Raw genomic sequence first — 15397 nt, 5'->3', positions numbered from 1 at the left:
ATTCTTTCACCGACAGCTGGTGTATTCTAAATCAATTAATCAACATGCATTTATCAAGCACCTGCTGTGTGATCAACGTCATTTTTGGAGAATTCGTGCTGATTAAATTCTCTGTAAAACAATTAGGAAGCTGTATCTTGTTTTTGCTCTGCCCCTCCCCCATCCCCAATTCATACAAACGCATTCCAAAGCCAAATACATGCTCTTTTTGTATCAATTTACTGTTTTGAATGATTATTGCTCCATTCTGTTGAGAGTTGATAACACCCTGGAAAATTAGGAGTTTTCTAACGTAGTCAAAGCAGTTTTGCATAAATGTATACATGTCTGCATAATTGTTTTTTTAATGTATCTCCTCTTAAGGAAATTTATTTGATGAAATTTTTATCTGTTTATTTAAATTAATGTTATATGGGACAGAAACCAATTTGAGCTGGCATAAGAAAAAAGAATTTATTGGAAATATATTAGGCTCTCTCACAGAATTCAAAGAACTGAACAACCAACCATGAAGAACAGAAGCTAGGGAAGCTTTGGGGACCCTGGCAACAGCTGCTCACAAACCTTCCCTTGGAATTCTGCCACTAACATGACTCAGCGGCAAACTTCTCCAGTCTCTGTGTATCTCAGTTCAAAATTCAAAATCCTAGGGGGAAGAATCTGATTGGCTCAGCGGTGGTGGATAGCTGCCGCTGCTCCAATTAGGTATGTCCTGGAGGCAGAGTCCCATACTCTATATCCCACCCACTGCCCAATACAGAAGCCACCAGGCACATATGGCAGCGGAGCACCTGAAATATGGCTAGGACTACTGAAGAACTGAATTTTTAATTTTATTTCATTTTTATTTATTTAAATTTAAAAACTGAGGCAATGTAAAATATGTTTACATTACACACAACTCTATTATTTTGGTAGAACTACATTTCACTTTGATTGTTACAATTTACCAGATGAATTGAGATATGCTGCCAGTGTGAAATACTCATCAGATTTGAAGACAACATAAAAAAAAAGAATGTAAAATATCTCATTAGTAATTATATTTCCAGTGATTACATGTTGAAATGATAATACTTTGGATACATTGGGTTAAATAAATAAAAAAAATATAATATTTTTTAATTTATAAAAAAAGCATTTTTATAAATCCCTATTCTCCTCATATTTAGAGCAGGCAACAGCCCGCTCCTGTCCTTTGATGACTGTCCCACGTCTTAAGTACTCCACATAGTCTTCAGTCTGGGCTAAAAGCAACTCAGGTGGAGGGGCATCCAAATGTTCTTGGCCTCCATACTTTTCCAGGATGCTTTTTCTGCTGTTCTTTGAAGTCTTCTCTTTTGACTTTGAAGGACTTATACAACAGTTCTAGTTTTGTAGAATCTGCCTGCAGATGCATTTCAGATCCCTGTCATAGGTTTCCCAAGCAAACAGCTGTGTCTGAGCCATTGAAATGGTGTCTCCTGTGTATCTAATGAAGTTATCTCCTGCAAAATTCACTTCATCTGGATTCTTTCCAGCATTGGCATAAGGATTCTCTCTCATCACTCTAGTTTTTGGATCATAGTAGGTAGAATTTGGATTTAAATTTCTTAAATATTTTGCAATATCTTCTCAGATCCTGAGATTCCGGACAATAATTGGTCTCTTAGAGTCAAAATTCTGTCCAGACATGTCAATATCATCTGCATATTTCTCTTCATCCTCATCTTCACTATTATGATCTTTTTCCATCTGAGAATTTGGTTCCTCTTCTCCCCACTAGGGAATTTTGGAGAATTAGCCTGTTCTACTACTTTTCCTGATGCTAATCCTTCTTGGAATTTCTGAGCTTTCAATGTTCATTTTGCCAGATCAACTTTGGCATATTCTTCTGTAATTTTCATGTGTTCTTCTGGATTGTAGCCATGCCACCTATGCCTCTTCCCATCACAGTCAAACATCAGTTGATGTTGGACATGTTCATCTGGAGCTATATTAGGACCTCTAAATTGGGTTCTAACTCACCTGGGTCTCTCAAAGCAATCTTTCTTATTGTGTGTCATGGTCCCACAATTTTCATATTCTCCTTTGCAGTACTTCGTAATTATGGAATTCTCATCTACACCCCTCTTGTAACATTCTCTGGATTAGCTATACTGCTTTTGTTTCTGTGGGCGTGGTCTCTGGTGCTTTAAAGTAGGTGCGTTTGATGGATCTATATATCACGGTATTGAAGAAACATACTGAGGAATATGAGGGATGATATCTTTTTCTTCTTCATCAACTTCTGCAGAAGCATTGCCCAATTTTTGCTGTTCTTCTAGCTCCTTCCTACTCCAGTCCTCTCTGGTCACTTTCTTTAGTTCCTCCAAACTCATTTCTTTGGACCCCGACAGGGGTGCAGCATTAAATGCATCTATAACTGCAGCTGGTTACCTGGTCTCCCCAAGTCCCGCAGTAGCTGACCCCAAAACCACCCTACAGAAATGGAGCCAATCTTGCAATGTCTACTTCCCGGCTTCCTCCCCTCTCCCGGAGGCAGCCTCTGCAGTAGCTTCCGGATGACCAACACATGCGCACTAACAACCTCCTTGGGCTCTGGTTGGTCTGTGCTGTGAGTCTCGCGACATCATGACGTGTGCCTAGCCCTCTATTTACTCCGTGGTTGAAGTTACAAAGGTTGAGCGCATTTATTTTTGGCTTCTGCTCGTGAACTCATGTTTGTCGGGGAGGAGGAAATACCCTACCAATCTGCCAGTCAAAAATACCTTTAAGACAAAGTAAATTATTGTAAACAGTAACTCACTCAACTAACACACAAAGAAACAGACACCCATAGAACTTGAAGGCATCCATGAAGGAGACATGAATGCGGAGATACATAAATTCCTAAAGCTTGCTAAACAAGTACATAAATAATCTATATACAAGGTACAGATGCATAATAACTGCCAATTACACATAACAACTGGCACTTTGAAACAGTTACTACATGTCGTTTACCTATGACTGTCTGTATGGATTTGCTAGGGCTGCCATCACAAAATACCAAGACTGGATTGCTTAAACAACAGGAATTTATTTTCTCACGGCTCTGGAGACTAGAAGTCCAAGATGAAGGTGTCAGTAGGTTTGGTTTCTTCTGAGGCTTTTGGCTTGCAGTTGGCCACCTCACTGTCCTCACATGGTCTTTCCTCTATATGCACACATCCCTGCTGGTTTCCTGTGTATCCAGATTTCCTCTTCTTATAAAGACACCAGTCATATTGGATTGATTGGTGCCTACCCTAAAGGCCTCATTTTAACTGAATCACCTCTTTCAAGGCCCTTTCTCTCTCCAAATACAGTCATATTCGGAGGTACTGAGGGTTAGGGTTTTCAATACAGATGAGGGGCACAATTCAGCCTATAACACTGTCACTTACTTTTTATGAAGATTAAAAGTTGAATAAGATGGTGTTCCTAAAAGAGGTGATAAGTGCTATTATAGAAATACGCAAAATTAATTGGTTGAGTTATCTTGGGAGCAAAGGGGAGAGAGTACAGATTCCACCCTTAAACTGAAGCTGGGAAGAATCAGAAAGCCTCTCAGAGGAAGTGACATTTGAAATGGCTTCAGGAGACAATTAGACATTGTTTACTTTGTGCCAGCGCCCATGGTAGCTGTACCTAAAATATAAAGTCACCAGTTAACTATTCAAGACACCATGGATAAGCAAGTGATTAGAAAGCAATAAGGTCCTATGTATAATAAATATTCTGGGTTTGTTTTTTTTTTGTTAATTAGCTAAATTACTATATCCCGTATTCCTCCAGAAAACAAAGTGCTAAATGAAAACCTAAATACATAGTATCTTTATTTGCCTTCTTTATATTCTAATAGTTGGAAAATATTTTGTTGTTCTCTGTTGCATTCCTCCTCTATCTTTTTTGTTTTGTTTTATTTTTGAGACAGAGTCTAACTCTGTCACTGGGGCTAGAGTGCAGTGGCATCATCATAGCTCACTGCAACCTCAAATTCCTGGGCTCAAATGAATTCTTCTGCCTCAGCCTCCCTAGTAGCTGGGACTACAGGTTCACATCACCACGCCTGGCTAATTTTTCTATTTTTTTGTAGTGATGGGGTCTGGCTCCTGTTCAAATTGGTCTCAAACTCCTGGCCTCAAGCAGTCCTCTGCCTCAGCTTCCAAAAGTGCTAGAATTAAAGGTGTGAACCCCCACACCTGGCCTCCTCCTCTGTCTTTACTTTCTCTGCGTTTTACAAAATAACTTAGGTAAGTCTTAATTTTTTTTTTTTCTGGGAGAGAGAGGTGGGAGAGAGAAAGAGAGAGAGAGTGCACCTTCTATGATAATTTTACATACCATCCTGTGCTTGATGATAGCATCTGAAGATAACTATTAATTGTGGCAGGAACTAGATGGACTATACACTTAGTGAAGTGCTGTATTTCTCTTGGATTGAATAAGTCCCTAAATTGACTTCAAGTAGAATTCTTTATAGCTCTTTTGTTTAAATACCTAAAACATTAGTTTCTTAAAATGAAAGACACATGTATTTTTTAAAGGGTCTCGAAGATAGCTTCTACAGATCTGAAAATGTCTTTATCTAAAATTGTAAAGTAACTTTTACTTTCCCCCAAATTACTATAGATTATTACTTCTAGAGACAGATTTTGGGTTTTGTTGGCAAGTGTCCTTCCCCCTAGAGAAGTTGGTTGGACAGGAATCTGTTTCTCTGGTCTTTTAAGGTTTCCGTGGCTCAGACTGTGATGATTGTTATAGTGTATTAATAAGTTATAGTCACACTATCCTTATAGCATGACATGTGAATAAAAGCCTAACTCTACTAATTACATTAGGAAGAATGAGATTGTTTTCCACTAAAAATTAGAATGCTGTGAATTTCTTGTACTTCTCTGGACTCTTACTGCTGTGAAAACTACATCCTGTAGAGAATATATGAAACTATATATAGCTAGAATGTGCCAAACAAATAATAGAGACTCTTCCTAGGGGAGTCATAATTACAGAATGAGGGGCATCTTGACAACTTGTGTTGCTTTTGCTAATGAATAGTTTAACTTAAATATTAAAATGCCACATTCATCATAATTGTCATAGCTTAACTGGAAACGACTTGAAAAAATAACTTGTTTTAAAATTTAGCAGACTAAATGCAATGTGCTCTCTTGGATTGGATTCTAGAACAGAAAAAATCATTCGTGGAAAAATGGTGAGATCCATACAGGCTGGAGTTTAATTAATAGTAGTGTAACAATGTTAATTTCTTAGGAGTTTGGAGGATAGACTGTTCTAGTGAACAGTTTGCAAACAGGGGAGCTACAACCTCCAGTGTAATGAAGGTGTGCTCCAGAGAATAAAGGAGAGGCTTAGGTTTAATAGCAAAAGTTCCCATCCAGGTTCCCAATCATGTTCATTTATGCAAATGAAAGATTGAAACTTGCTTTGTTCTGATTGGTTGATGCAGCTGAGTTCTGATTGGTTGATACAGATGAGCCCTAATTAGTTGGAGTAGGTGAGCTCTGAAAGTCCCAAAGTTAAAGAGGTGCAGGTTTTCAGGGGACTCAGAGTATGTGTGTGACTTCTAGAAAATGGATGCATGGCTCTATTTTAATTTAGGCCCAGTTAGCCACTTGGGATCTATCTTGAAGGATTGGTTCTTTCAGGTTCATATTTGTTCACAATTTTGACAAAAGTGCACTAGCTAGATAAGATGTTAACACTAGAGGATACTGGATGAAGGATATAAAGGGATTCTCTGTACTATCTTTACAACTTTATGTAAATCTAAAATTATCCTGAAACAAAAAGTTTATTTTTAAAAAACTCAAAAAAAATTAGCAACATGTTGAAATTATATTTTCCAGCCTATTTCCATGAAGGGGGCTAGGCTCACTATACTAGGGATCTGGATTGGACATGGGGTTATGGGGAAAAACAAGGTAAGAGAACCAAGATGTAAAACCAAAAAGGCTAGGGACCAAGAGTGGTTCTAAGTAAGAGGGTTCAAAGCTGACAGAAAGTTCTTGACTGGAGAGGAAATCCTCTAGGTCGAGAATATAGGTATCCACTAAATGACAATATAAGCCTAAAAATGAGGCTTTAAAAACAGATATTATTATAAAAACAAAAGCATATATGTAAATGAAAATGATGGATATAACATTGAGTGAGGCATCTTCTAAAAGTGCTTCTGAAATTTAGACTCTACATGTTAATTTGGAAGCTGTCAGAACTTAATGAATATTTACAGGATTGGTTCTTGCATTTCTCATGGCGTGAAGACAGGGTGGCAAAGTCTTTTGCTGTTTTCCTTGTTCTATGGCTCTCTTTCTTGTTCTGTTTGAGATCACCTTGTAATTTTTAAAGATTAGGGTGTGATCCTAAGAATCTTCTCTACGCATACATTTACAGTTTTAGTTTGGAGGACTTTTATATATAAAGTACTAAATTCTTTTTAAAATAAAGGTTAGATTGTGGCTTGCAGTCTACTTTAGCATGTTTTTCCACTCCTTGTCTCTTTCTCCAGTCAATTCTGCCCCTTCAGAGGTGGGCACATGACCCAGGCCCAACGAAACATGGTATCCTGTTTTTCTGAATATACTGCCAAACTGCAATAATGCAAACATGGAGATGCTAGGTGGCAGCCCTGCTAAACTATAATAGGAAGAAGGGACAAGTTTGGATCTGAGCTTACTTTTCTGAAAGCAGAAAGGCAACCGTACATGAGGAGTCCTGTTCTGCCTCTAGCCAGCAATCCAGAACCACTGAGGGTCAAATAATTCTTCTTGATGACTTGAAAAAGCGGAACTCTGTGCTCCAACTTGAATTAATACAAAGGAGAAAGACAGGGAACCCACTAGTGACTTAAAAAGAGCCTACAAATTAGGAAACCCTGTTTTACTCATCACTTTCTTTCAACTCTGTTATTCCCTGCCAAACATAATTAAAATTCATGCCTATGGCAAAACACTATCCACTGGGATACAGCTAGGGGCAAGATGGCCATTATGGGAGACTATAGAATGGGCAAATTGAGAGCTGATATTATAGGATAAGCAAAGCTGAGATCTGTTGCTAAAAGACAGAAACTGTGAGGAAAGGGTAAGATCTCTGGTGTTAGTGCCTAGTTTATGCTTGAGGTCAGGAGTTCAAGACCAACCTGAGCAACATAAAGAGACCCCCGTCTCTACAAAATAAAGAAAAATTAGCCGGGTATGGTGGTACGCACCTGTAGTCCTAGCTACTCTGGAGGCTGAGGCAGGAGGATCCCTTGAGCCCTAGCTTATGGAATCCCCTGGTATAAAATTGTCAAAAAGTTAGCTGAGGTCTGAAGGGAGACCCCAGAAAACCCCAACTTGGAAATAAGCCTGTATTTATTCAAAGCCTAAGGCAATGCCCAAGGCTTCATAATCAGTCCAGCAAGAAGCTGGTGGCTAAAGTAGTACAGTCCTGGAATAGGATAGATAAGGGAGATTTGCTCCTTACCTATGCAGACCCAGGGAAGCAAGATTGACCCACCAAAGAACTTATTTCACTGCCAGGGAAGAAAATGTAGATGACATTTGCATTGCAGGACCATGAAGAGCTCTATTTCCACCTCACTAAGAGGAAAGAATATGGCCCAGAGTTACAAGACTTTAAGACAACATGGTCACTAGGTGAGGCTTTGGATTGTCTCATTGTGAGACAAACTGTACCTAAAGATGTTGCATTAAAAGCAATAAGGGACATTTTTGGAATTGCATAGATGGAGAGACAATAGTGTGGATAATGACAGTGAACTGTAGTAGTATTATCTTACCAATATATTTTTTTTTCTTTTTGGGGGGACAGTGTCTTGCTTTGTTGCCTGGGCTTGAGAGCAGTGACATCATCATAGCTCACTGCAACCTCAAGTTTGCTTTGGCTCAAGCAATCCTCCTGCCTCAGCCTCTAGAATAGCTGGGACTGCAGGTGCGAGCCATCACGCCCAGCTAATTTTTCTATATTTTGTAGAGATGGGGGTCTCACTCTTGCTCAGGCTGGTCTTGAGCTCCTGCCCTCAAGCAATCCTCTCTCCTTGGCCTCCTAAAGTGCTAAGATTACAGTGTACCACCATGCCCAGCCCCAATATCTTTCTTAACTTGGCTGGCCATCATCCTTTTTTACTCTTCCTGTACCAGATTCTGTCCTCTGGGATAAATGTGGGCATATGTCACAATCCCACCCAATCTTAAAACTCCATTCCTCAGACCCTGTGATTAGTCTAGGGCTGGGCATATGGCCCAAGAAGGGTTTATAAGAGTACTTCTCTGGAATCAATATAGAGACATTGGGAGACAGCAGTCTCTTTCCGCTGGGACTCCTAAAGCAGATGATGTCAGCCTAGAGCTGTGGGCAACCTATTTCTCCGGCAGCCTGGAAAATGGAAGAAAATGAGGTCACTACACAGAGGAGCCTGAGCTGAGATATTGGGGGAGGGGAAAAGAGAGAGAGCTGATGATATAATTTCCATCTGGGCCTGAAGCCAAATTTATCCAGGAACTAACTCTCTCTCTCTCTCTCTCTCTCTCTCTCCCTTCCCCCTACTCCCTTCAATTTCTCTCTTTTTGGCTTAGAGTTGTCTGAAATAGTCTTTGTATATTTTCATTTTTCTAAATATGAAAGTACTACATGTTCACTATAAAGGAATTTTGGAAAATACATATAAGTATCAAGAAAAAAATAATCCATTCTCTCATGATCCAAGTAGAACCAGGTTAATATTTTAGAGTTTTTGCAGTATATTAAGTGCTTATTTTTCATAGTTATGATCATAGTAAACTTATTTTACATAATTATATCATAATAAATTTATTTTACATAGTATGATCATAATAACTATTCAAGTTTATATACTACTTTTTAAATTTAACATTATAACATTTTCCTATGTTCTTAAACCACCTTATAAATATAATCTTCTTTTTCTTTTTTTATTTTTTTGAGACAGAGTCTTACTTATCCCCTGACTAGAGTACAATGGCATTGTCATAGCTCAAACTTCTGGGCTCAAGAGATCCTTCTGCCTTAGCCTCCCAAGTAGCTGGGACTATAGGTGCACACCACTGTGCTTGGCTAATTTTTCCTGTTTTTAGTAGAGATGGGTCTTGCTCTTGCTCAGGCTGGTCTCAAACTCCTGACTTCAAAGCAATCCTCCCACCTTAGCCTCCCAGAGTGGTAGAATTACAGACCTGAACCACTGCACCTGGCCCTATTTGTATAATTTTAAAATAATAAAACCACTTTGGAGTACAGCCCTAGTATTTGTTTTCAAAAATATAATTATTGACCCTAAATATTAGAACATTTTAATGGCTCCTGATATATTTTAGATATGATTCCTTATTTAGATGAATACAAGTATACACATATGAGAAATTTGTCCTTCATGGGCAATCAGAATTAAATAAATCAAATATATAAGGTTAAGTAAGAGAAAAACAAATAAGATACCATCAAACCTTCAATGAATAGTTTTTTGGGTTTTTTTTGAGTCACCTGGGCTACAGTGCCATGATGTCAGCCTAGCTCACAGCAACCTCAAACTCCTGGGCTCAAGCAATCCTTCTGCCTTAGCTTCCCAAGTAGCTGGGACTATAGGTGCACACCACCACACCTGGCTAATTTTTTCTATTTTTAGTAAAGACAGGGTTTCACTCTTGCTCAGGCTGGTCTCCAACTCCTGATCTAAAGTGATCTTCCCACCTCAGCCTCCCAGAGTGCTAGGATTACAAGCATGAGCCACCATGCTTGGCCTTGAATAATTCTTTTTAAGGGCAAAAGCTATCCTAAATTAAAAAAATGCAGGCCGGGCGTAGTGGCTCACGCCTGTAATCCTAGCACTTTGGGAGGCCGAGGCGGGCGATTGCTCGAGGTCAGGAGTTCGAAACCAGCCTGAGCGAGACCCCGTCTCTACCAAAAATAGAAATAAATTAATTGACCAACTAAAAATATATATACAAAAAATTAGCCGGGCATGGTGGTGCATGCCTGTAGTCCCAGCTACTCGGGAGGCTAAGGCAGGAGGATCGCTGAGCCCCGGAGATTGAGGTTGCTGTGAGCCAGGCTGACGCCACGGCACTCACTCTAGCCTGGGCAACAAAGTGAGACTCTGTCTCAAAAAAAACAAAACAAAAAAAAAAAAAAAAAAAAATGCAAAATTTAAGCTGCATATGTTTATAAGAACAAAAAGAAATAAAAACACTGATATTCAACTATGGCACCTGATATATATCTTTTCCTAATTAACATAATCTTTTAAAACTATAATTTTAGCATTTTTCCACTATGAAAGTAATATATCAAGCAACACAAAATACCATTGATAGCTATTTTGTAAAATGATAATGTCCATTGCCATAGCAGGTACAAATAAAATGCTGGGAAAAGTGCAAATTAATATAACCTTTTGGAGACATCTTGTCAACTATTTTATTTTTTGTATAAATGAATAAATAACCAGTTGTTTACATTTATTTACAATATTCCACCAAGTACATTTATTTACTTTATCAATACTCTATTTTTAGACATTTAGATCACTTCCACTGTTTTACTATTATAATAATACAATAATATATATTCACTTATATGTTTTCATATATTATGGATTACTTTCATTGGATTGAGTCCCAGAAGTGAGATTACTGAATCAAAGGTCACTGAATCAAGATTACATAATCACACATTTTCTGGATCTTAATGTAGATTGCCAAATTAATTTTCAAGGGAAGTGTCTCAGTTTATAATGCCAACAGCAATAAATGAGAATATGCATTTCAACCCACCCCTTCTAATCCATTAAATTATTCCAATGTTTTGCTCATTTAAGACATAGAAATTGATATCTTGCTTCATTTTAAAATTTTAAATTACTAACTGAGATACTTCTTGAATATTTGTGTGAAATTATGTTAGTCTTCACTACCATAATTTTTTAACCAGTAAAAAGGCATCTTTTTATTTTTTTTCTCATGCTTCTGATATATTAGAAAGAAATATCCCAGGCTCTCTGTCTCTTTGCCTAAAAGTTGGAGGTGGATCTGACTAATCAGCACTCACAGACACTGTGGCCCTTAATGTCTGTCCAAAAAAACTGGCAAGACCACTGCAGAAATAACAGCTGGGAAATCTATTAAAAACACAGTTTCCTGGATCCCACTCTCAGAGTATCTGATTCTGCAGGCCTGCAGTCGATCCAGGAATTTACATAGTTTAATAGTTCTAGTGAGGCTGATATGTTGTCAGATTTGGACACCAATGCTCCAAAGCAGAGGTTAGTGAAGTGTGATCTCTGGACCAGCAGCATCAGCACCACCTGGGAACTTGTTAAAAATCCAAATTTTTGGCTGGGTGCTGTGGCTCACACCTATAATCCTAGCACTTTGGGAAGCAGAGGCAGGAGGATTGCTTGAGGCCAGACTGAGCAAGAGCGAGACCCTGTCTCTCCACACACACACACACACACACACACACACACACACACACACACCAAAAAAAAAAAAAAAAAAAAACCAGAAAAATTACCCAGGCATGGTGGTATGCACTTGTAGTCCTGGCTACTTGGGAGACTAAGGCAGGAGGATCACTTGAACCCAGGAGTTTAAGGTTGCAGTGAACCATGATGACACCATTGCACTCTAGCCAGGGTGATGGAGTGAGACTCTGTATCAAAAAAAAAATCCAAAATTTCAGGCTCCCACCTTAGACCCACTGAAACAGAAACTCTAAGGGTGAGGCCAAGCAATTTGTGTTTTAACCAGCTCTTCAGCTGATTATGATGCAGAACTACTGCTCTAAATATAAGATAAAGAGTTGAGAGCCATCCAAAGTCTACCATCTCCTGCTTGGAGAGTCAACGGAGATGACATCTGAATTGAGTCTGAAGGATGAGCAGACTTTCATCAAGTGACAGCAGAGGGACCTATCAGGCAGAAAAAAAACCCATGTGGGGAAGCACAGAGACCAGAGAGAGCAGGGTGCATGAAAGGGCAAGGTGGCTGGTCTGGCTGGAGTGCAGGGCACAGCCTGGGGGATAAGAGATGGAGGAGAGTTGACAAAGTGCCCCATCTATCATGCAAAGGAGTGAACATGTGTCATTATATGGACACCAAGTCTCCATCCCTTTTCCTACCTGCACCTCAATGTCTGTTGGGGGAATTACCTCACCCCTATTGTGAATCATTGTCAGGATGACGAATCCAAGTGCTCTCCTAGTACAGAAACCAACAGAGTCCCTGCAGGCTTCTTCCTCCAGACTTTCTGCTCACCTCCCTGACATAGTCAAGGGGTGAGCGTGTGAACTAAGCTAGGCAAACTATACTCTCTGTGCCTGGGCTTTTTTTTTTTTTTTAAGGATTTAAAATTATTTATTGTGGAGGATTCAAACAAACACAAAGGTAAGAGGAATAATAAATCTCTACGAATGAGTGAATAATGAATCTCCAAATTCATTTTCAAAAGTGATCAACTCAGTCTGCTTTTTTTTTTTTTTTTTTGGTGACGATGAGGTCTCACAGTGATTCCAGGCTGGTCTCAAACTCCTGGACTCGAATGATCCTCCCGCCTCAGCCTCCCAAAGTGCCTGGCCTTAATCTAGATTTTTTTTTTTAAGAATTGTGCATTTACTTGTGACAGGTATGAATTTGCTCCAAAACACATGTGTGCAATAAATATTACTATGATCTTGGAATACGGGAAATGGTGGGAGGGCAATTACACACTCCAGGACATTTAGGGAAGGACCCTGGTCCTCAGGCCATTGTTGCTGCCACTTCAGATGCTCTATAATGGCTCATGATCCTTTGAAAGCAGGTGACTCTGCTCCTTCCATGCCAAGGGTGGGCTTGGGCAACTCTCCCAGAGCTTCCAAGCCATAGTGTCCACCTACCTTGAGACCCCATTCAGGCATTTCCTCGCCCACACACTGTGTGTAAGTGGGACACAGGTCTCTGCCCAAATCACACCCTCCATCCCATTCCCTTGGGGGCAGCTTAGTTTAATTCCTTGTATATTTTTTCTTCAGGCTGATAATAAAAGAAGCTAAAAACACCCTCTGGTAGTGAGAAGAGCCCACATGTAGTTTTCCTGATGGAGATGGAATTACATTTCTATTCTTTTCAATCTCCTAAGGCAAATGGCTAAGAATTAGATGCCACTATATCAATAAATTAGGCTGTCTCTCAAGAAAACATATCTACTGCAAGAACACACTATGGGCCAGGCGCAGTGGCTCACGCCTATAATCCTAGCACTCTGGGAGGCCTAGGCAGGCGGATTGCTTGAGGTCAGGAGTTGGAAACCAGCCTGAGCAAGACCCTGTCTCTACTAAAAATAGAAAGAAATTAATTGACCAACTAAAAATATATATAGAAAAAATTAGCTGGGCATGGTTGTGCATGCCTGTAGTCCCAGCTATTTGGGAGGCTGAGGCAGGAGGATTGCTTGAGCCCAGGAGATTGAGGTTGCTGTGAGCTGGGTTGATGCCACGACATTCTAGCCTGGGCAACAAGGTGAGACTCTGTCTCGGGGAAAAAAAAAAAAGAACACATTATGGCTGAAGTTTAAGAAATTAACAAGGTCAAATATTATTTTGGATTAAAGACTTTTTAAAAAAGGTATATAAATTCTGTCTATGTAAAAGTGCGGATGCTCTAATTTTAGACAGATTATTGCTAATAATATGTACAATAATAAAGATTTTCCATATTCAAATTAGAAATGAACACTTTCTTTAATGAAATCGGTCTAGGGGTAAAAGGGCATAGAGCTGTGTGGTGTTCAAATGTAGGTGTGAGTTAGCCTGAGTCTAAAACCAGAGGTGGACTACAAGCAAACACAGAAATTAATACCCAGCAACCAAACCCCATTAGAACCAGCAAGAAGAGATCATAGAAGTATGAATCTAAAAGCAGGAGTCAAGACATCAAACTGATGAAAACCCAGGAAGTGTTCAAGAATCTAAGTCATAAGAGGTCATTGAGCAGCTTCTGTTACCTTTGAGACCTAACCAAAGCCACTTTCTCTGTTCAGTGATTGTCCATTTCTTCTAGTAAAAATAACAGTACTTCCAGAGGTTAGAGGTGGGTGGGATCCATGCTTCCTCTTATACAACATTGTTTCTATGACTTATTACCATGAAAACTAGTCTTAGACTGAAATTTTCCACAGACATAACTGTGTATTAGCAAAGAGACCAAAAGAAAGTAGTCGTACAAATGGTTCCTATAAAGTCCACACCCCTTGTTCTTGGCACTCTTACAAACACCTTGCAGCCCCATGTAACTGTATTCTGACAAAAGACAAGCTAATCTTCCAGTCCCCTCAAATGAAAAAATTCTGGATTAAGAAGGGTGACATGACATGAAAGTAAATAAATTCTAGACCTTGGATGCTACTTGAAAGGCTGTTAGACAGCTGGGCTGCCAGATTGTTATTCCCCATTTATGCAGAGTCAAAGAACCTGTATGATGTATCTTGACCACTGCTCATTTCACTATGAAAAAATACATTTCTTATGGTACAGGTGCAGATATCAATATCTAAAGCCCTACATTAGCCTCCGTGGGAGGGGGGCCTACTGATTAGGGTCCTTACATGGTTAGCTGTTTGCCTCTGCCTTGGGGTGTGAACTCCTGATCTGGGTGTTAAAAATGTTAAATAATTGTCTCTGGGGTGTGAATTAATTTATGCACATGCACATGAAATAGTATATTTACCAGAAAATTCCAGACAAAATCTCAGACATCTTTAGCTAATAATGTTTAAACCTAATTTTATTTCCCACGCTATTTTTTTTCCTCCTAGGTGTCTAGGTGTGGGAGTAAGATTGATTTTAAAAATAGTTGCCATTACTCAGAAATGGATAAGATGTAATAATGTCTTACTACTAGTCAAGGGGCAAAAATTCTACTTTAATTAAACAGAGCAGAATTTACTGGTGTGTGGTGGCTGGGAGAATAGGGAAGGACTTGGCTGGCCATAGGCACTCTGGACCCAGAGACTCAAGGACATGGAAAGCTCTTCTCATTCTCTCTTTTTATTTTTTCCGTCCCTTCGCTTTGTGTGTATGTCTTCCTCACAGGTCTATTTCTCTCTAGATTTTGGCCTCACACTCTTCTATTTCTGGTAGGAGGGCATGCAAGCCCCTCTAGCTCACTCCTTCTAGCTCTATGACCTCAGAGCAAAGGGACTGCCTGCCCCTACCCCAGGATATGCTGGGGAAGGATTTGGATTATCTTAATTTGTTTCACCTGCCCTAATAATAATCCCTGGGTAATCCTTCTGGCCAAGAAGTTGGGGTATACTCTAAATCTGGGTTATTTGCCTTATACTTTTTGGGTCTGGGAGGACTGTTATCAGAAGGAGTAGG

At 39.4% G+C, this 15397-nt stretch overlaps 1 pseudogene; it reads right to left on the bottom strand.

Moving 5' to 3' along the window:
• Window positions 1-1143: 1143 nt before the first annotated feature.
• LOC105878440 (pre-mRNA-splicing factor SLU7 pseudogene) lies at window positions 1144-3333 on the bottom strand (annotated as a pseudogene).
• Between the last annotated feature and the right edge of the window lie 12064 nt (window positions 3334-15397).

The sequence above is a fragment of the Microcebus murinus genome, chromosome 3, assembly GCF_040939455.1.
Source record: "Microcebus murinus isolate Inina chromosome 3, M.murinus_Inina_mat1.0, whole genome shotgun sequence".
NCBI classification, from domain to species: domain Eukaryota; kingdom Metazoa; phylum Chordata; class Mammalia; order Primates; family Cheirogaleidae; genus Microcebus; species Microcebus murinus.
This window is presented reverse-complemented; position numbering and strand designations above follow the sequence as displayed.